This window comes from Acipenser ruthenus, chromosome 18, assembly GCF_902713425.1.
Source record: "Acipenser ruthenus chromosome 18, fAciRut3.2 maternal haplotype, whole genome shotgun sequence".
Taxonomy (NCBI): domain Eukaryota; kingdom Metazoa; phylum Chordata; class Actinopteri; order Acipenseriformes; family Acipenseridae; genus Acipenser; species Acipenser ruthenus.
In genome coordinates this window covers 10,041,443-10,047,486 of record NC_081206.1, presented here as the reverse complement: position 1 = coordinate 10,047,486, position 6,044 = coordinate 10,041,443, and the positions used below count along the sequence as shown (strand labels likewise).

The 6,044-nt window shown below is 37.1% G+C and overlaps 1 long non-coding RNA gene across 3 annotated transcripts; it reads right to left on the bottom strand.

Moving 5' to 3' along the window:
- Positions 1 to 4: 4 nt before the first annotated feature.
- On the bottom strand, positions 5 to 6,021 carry LOC131698618 (uncharacterized). 3 transcript variants are annotated; one of them, XR_009307659.1, is made up of 3 exons: positions 5,905 to 6,021; positions 562 to 716; positions 5 to 72 (listed from the first exon to the last, which is right to left on the bottom strand). It is a non-coding gene; the product is annotated as an uncharacterized LOC131698618 (long non-coding RNA). The 3 variants fall into 3 exon arrangements; XR_009307658.1 differs by lacking the exon at positions 5,905 to 6,021 and adding an exon at positions 3,818 to 4,222; XR_009307657.1 differs by lacking the exon at positions 5,905 to 6,021 and adding an exon at positions 3,935 to 4,222.
- Positions 6,022 to 6,044: the final 23 nt, after the last annotated feature.

Here is a 6,044-nt window from a genome sequence, read left to right as displayed (position 1 = left end):
CTCCTCCTCCTCTTCTACCTCCTCCTCCTCTTGGGTTGTTGTGGTCTCCATCCCTCTGTGGGGCCCCCGCACCTGACAAAATCCAGAGAAGTGTGCCAATCAAAACAGGAACCAGTTGGGTTTCTAATACCTATAAAACACGCAAACTGCATCTCTCCATAAACTGTACGACCAATGCAGTCCCCAGCCATGACTGGTAGACAGGATTTAAACTACAAAGCTTCCAAATACATGACTCCCCCCTGCATTCTACAGGCTACTGCCTTCACCAGGTAAGCCACTGTGAACGCCCTGATTTATAATATGTTGATAATATGGTCAGTAGACTGTCCTCTTTGAAAAAATATAGCTTTGTGGAAAAACTCTCCTCACCTAGCCCTAAGTAGAAAACTCATATGCGACAGACAGGACTTAAAATGACCTTTTAAAAAACTTATTCGTGTGTGTGTATTTATTATTATTATTATTATTATTATTATTATTATTATTATTATTATTATTATTATTATTAAAGTGCCTCCAGTTTTCCAGTTGGTAACATTCTGTTGAATTGTGACATACCTCTCCGGTGGTCTGCATTTCCTCTGCCTCTCCCCCTCGCCCCACCTCTCCTGTTAGGATCGTTTCCGTCCATTTCAAGACGGTCCCTTAGGTTGTTCACCACAGATAAATCCACTTGGAGATGCTCCCTAAGTGCAGGTCACCCCAGACAGTCACTATAGAGAGAGAGAGAGAGAGAGAGAGAGAGAGAGAGAGAGAGAGAGAGAGAGAGAGAGATGACTCAAAGGTAGCTGTAGTGCACAGCTAGACATATGCAACAGAATTGGTTTATGTTTTTTTAATGTATTTCCACTTGGACCTTTCAGTCAGTTTGAAATGTTTGAAGCACCAGACAGACAGTTTTGCCAGCAAAACAAAAGGAAACTTGATCCTAGATGGCAGATCACTAGATGGCGCTGGCTCTTACTTCTATAGACACTTCAGCAGACCTAGCCTACATATACTGTATGTCTATGGCAGGCAACTGGAACTGGAGAGCACATTAACACAATAGTATAAAAAACACAGCATTTGAGTACAGAACCACTTAGAATGACAGCAAACATCATAAAAAGATAGCTGGCCAGTAAAAAAAAACACTAGAAAATTAAAGTTCTACTGAAAACAATACTTTGAGAATACTTATATTTGGAGATTACAAATGTTCAAAGGAAATATAAAGCAAGGGGTTTTATCTTCAAAAATGGGTTACAAATACATTTTTATATGTGGCAACATATTCACTTCAACTTGTCTTCCAAGCACCCCCTACGTTTCCTGTAACTAAGACATTAGTTTCACTTTCCACATACAAGACTTTGCATCACTTCTGTACTCAAACCACTTCCATGTGTTTTAAAACGGAAGAGACACAGGGATAACCATTGCAATTGTGTTGTTTTTTTGAAGATAATTTGACCTGAAAGAATTCACTATTGGAAATGCCTCTGCGCTGTGCTATTACTGAGACAATATTCACTATTTTGTGTCCACATATCGTTGCAATGCACAAAAGTTAGTAACAGATTTTTTTTTCTTGTGTTTGCTTTGATGTATTCCGTTTACAATATCATATAGAAAGAAGCAAAATCTACCCACTGAGTGGAGCAAGAATCAGCTTGTATCTGACACAAGCCTGGATTATAGATTTGAATATGACGTCATTTCAATCTGATACAATATTATTATTATATCAGTTTGATATTCATGAAACGGGTATTCATTCAGCAACATCTACAAAATGTCCATGCATATTGTTGCTGGTGTTAATATGCACCATTCGTAGTGTATTCATAGTCACTCCGTTAATAAACATATTTTTTTATTGGTGGATATGAATTCATGGTGACTTACTTTTAAAGAGCTTTAGTATTTGATTAGTTGGGTAATGTAGGCTATGACTGCAGGTCCATTTGCCCAAATTTAATGAAGAAGTCACAAATATAATTTTCACATTGTGTAATGAAACTGGGCACAGGCCCTTAAGCTCTAACTAGTAAACCAACACAGCTTCCAGCCCACCAGCTCAACCACAAGTCACCATGCTTTCCTCACAGTTTTTAAATATTTAAAAGTTGTGTAATATATACAATTAAAAGCATATAAAGACATTCGCCATGGGAAAGAAGAAGCAAAGTTTCATAGACGACATCCCTTTAGAACAAAGTATCAGTTCTAATAAATACTATGCTTTTGCAAATCGGCTTCATACAGTATACCTTGTGTTATACAAACTGGGCTCTGTTAGGCTGCACAATCACATCAGGTAATGCCACAGAACCAAGGTGCATGTATTCTGCATGATAGAAAATCTCAAACCGCTCCTACAGTCTACACATCCAATATACAATTCACTAGTCATAGCTGATGTATTCGTATGAGTGGCTTTTCCCGTTAAGAAAAGGTTACGTTGTTAATTATGAAATATTAAGGTCGATCATGTACCGTTTAATGCATATTAAATGATAGCATTGTGGTAGTACCACCTTCAGGAACAATGTTAAAAACCCCTGACCCCGGACTTCAAGAACCCAATCGAACTGTCCGAGGTACTAACCCTACAGCGGCACTGCACAACAGAACCGTGCTTTCTGTTACACGTATTTGTAACAACCGCAGTCTGCTATTGTTTTCTATGGCGGTTCAGTCTCTGCTATTACTCAATAACGAAACAGCAAATAAAGCACTCACAAAAGTTTCGCTTACTTTACATTTGTGTAATACTAGAAATAAAATTTTAAAAATGGATAATGTTAGATACACTAACTTTTCATGACATCAAATAAAAAATAACGAAATTGAAATTTTGCCAAATGAGTGGTAGGGCCTATAAACATATTTAACACCCTGAAAGTAATAACAGCCCGACGCAAACATGACTAAAAACATGAGTTACAGTAAATAATGGAGCCTACTAGGCAACTGTTGCCAGGCGTGTCGCCTTTTGGTGCCTTAACTTGTTCTGTATTAGAAACTGCAACAGAATAATAAAAAGCACACAGACACAATAACGTTATTATTATTATTATTATTATTATTATTATTATTATTATTATTATTATTATTATTATTTGGGATCTTTTCTGATGTGAATTCCGATCATGTTGTTGATATTATTTTGAAAATAAGTCTTGTTAATTATATTACATTATTTTAGTTCCGCTATATATTTTTTATATATTTTTTTCAAACTACTCTCTATATAACCATCAAGATGAATTGTCGGATTGTTTTAACTTGACCAAAAATAAATAAATAAAGTTTATTGCTACAGATGACATTTTGGTACAGGTAGTAATATTTGACGCTTATGCGTGTCATATTTTGCTAAGGTAGCAAATTTGGACAAAGTAGCAAAAATTGACGTTGCACCAGTACTGTGCATGTATTGCAAACTGTAACATATCCGGCCTACTATTTACATACATGAACAATATAGAAAGCATGTCATTGAATGAAAAAGGTTCTATCGGTGTATTTATTATCCCCATTTTAACGTTTTGTATTAATTTGCCGCTTCTCGTTTGCAAAGGTGACATGTTACTACAAGCTAAACCTCCTTCGCTGCGTTGCTATACAAACTGAATGAGAATTATTGGCTAGCATTTCTATGAACTTTAGCAGATGGTGCCATTGTCATATACAGATCACTTCCGCAGAATGTTCCATTAACCCACAATAATAATACTGCCTGACAGTGCACCTGTGACACACGACAAACACCCCATGGACCCCCGTCCACTACAAAAATACAATTAAAATAAAAACACGATCTTACCCCGTTTAATAAACTGTACATTACGAGTGAATCGGCTTCGTGAGAAGCGTAGACGATTTCAGCAGCCGAAGAAGGCGGAAGTGCAGTAGAACTTGACAATCCACAAACCGTACTTACGTGATTTAACAGTAACTCATAGTCCTGTTGACATTCCACGCGTTTTTAGTTTGATTTCTGGAAGTTCAGGTACCACAATCTGTCTCCAGCGTCCGAGGAATATAATCAAGTATTGTGCTATATATATTTAGAACTACACAATACAACTTACGGCGCTGTATATATTATGTATTATATTTTTGAAATACTCTGTATCTGTGTGTCCGGTCAGTGTATTCTCCCAAATCACTGAGTTTCTTTTCCCTAGTACCATACCAGAGTTTTAATAGCTGGTAGTCCTGCCCCTTATCTCCGGTCGCTCTGTCTGTTCGTCAGTTTCAGTTTTCTTTCTCAAGAATTACGTCAGACTAAGCTATACCGTTGCTTTCTATTTCGAATTGCCGAATTAATTGTATGTTGTGTTTTTTTTGTTTGTCTTTTTTTTCGTTTTTATTTGCATGGTGTCTTAATATTACTACCGTCACTTTTTATTGTGCTATACCTGTCAAAAACATACATGTTTTTAAAACAGACTTCACGCTCTTTTGTGAAATTTAACTGGAATTCGAACACATAGTGCGGTCACAATAAAAATAAAAACCTTACTAAATCACAAGGTAAATACGGCTAATACCTCGTAAACTAACCCCCTCGATAAACTGAAAAATTCTGAAAAACATTATATTGTATGCCTGCCTTCCTGTAGCTGTCTGTAATTAATGTATCGTTTTTATTTACAACCTATTTGTTCTAGCATAATAATAATAATAATAATAATAATAATAATAATAATAATAATAATAATAATATTTTAGATTATAGTTATTTGTGGAGTTTCATGTTTTGGATTTTTTTTAAAAACCCATGGGGAGCGCGATCAGATATTGTGATCGCTCTGACTCAAGTGCGCTCCAGGAAAATCCCAGTGTCCCCCGTGGATATTTCAGAAGTTTCTGTCGTAGTCCACTGGAACGCATTGAGCCACACAGACAGACAGACAGACAGACAGACAGACAGACAGACACACACACACACACACACACACACACACACACACACACACACACACACACACACACAGTGGCGTGGTTTAAAATCGATTTCGTACTTCTCCACTGTAACAGCACCTGCACATAGTTTGGTGATTAAAAAAAAATAATAATAAAATAAGTTCAACAAATGTTAAAGGTTGATGTTGTTTCCTGCTAATCACTTCCTGTGCTGTAGGTCTGATTCACAAAAAAAAAAAAAAAAAACTACAATCTGTCCAAAAGGCTGCATCACAGTGAGGTACTGTACCAATGTGGACGGGCTGCGGTATAAGCTTTCTGTACAGACTTGTATTTGGAAAATCGACATATTTTAAAACAAAAAAGCGATCAAACGAGAGATCTTCATTGCAGCTGGAGCTGTAGATGTTGCTGGTGCTAAATAGACGGATACGTTGATTTTTAGAATCGCTTATCATTCCGTTCGCTATTTCATATTTTACAACCTGGAGAGTTAACACTTTAAACTCCGCGAGCCCCAACAAGCCTTGCGGAGCTGTCTGAGGTGCTGACCCGCTCAAGCGGCACTGCAGCGCAGCGGCTTCGGTACGAATCCAGCGTTAAAAACACGAGCCGGCCTGCGGTTTAAAATTCTCAACTAACTGAACAATACATCGTTTGTGAGATAAACTATTAATAGTAGTAGTTGTTGTTGTTGTCGTTGTTGTAACCTCAGCAAATTGGGATTTATTTCACGTTCTTGTCAGGATAGCGGCAATGTTTGTTTTCTTAAGATTGTGTGTGCTTGGGTCATATTTATGTGTAATTTTTATATATATACCCACCGGCATTACCGCAGTAATGAGCACAAAGTTGTATAACATGGTTTGAGTCTTACATAGATGAGTTTATTATCCAGTATTGTAAGAATGTGTTACATAGTACTTTCATCAGATATGTCAACGTTATTAATATTATGCATTATAATTATTTCATACTTACAAACATTGGCATCGCTGCACTAGAAATTTGGGGGTTGTTGTGACCCATTTTGACGAGCGGAACCTTTTGTTCGATGCGTGTGTTTCCATATAGTTGGACGGGATAATGGGGAGTAGTACCGATTTCCGGTATGACGGACC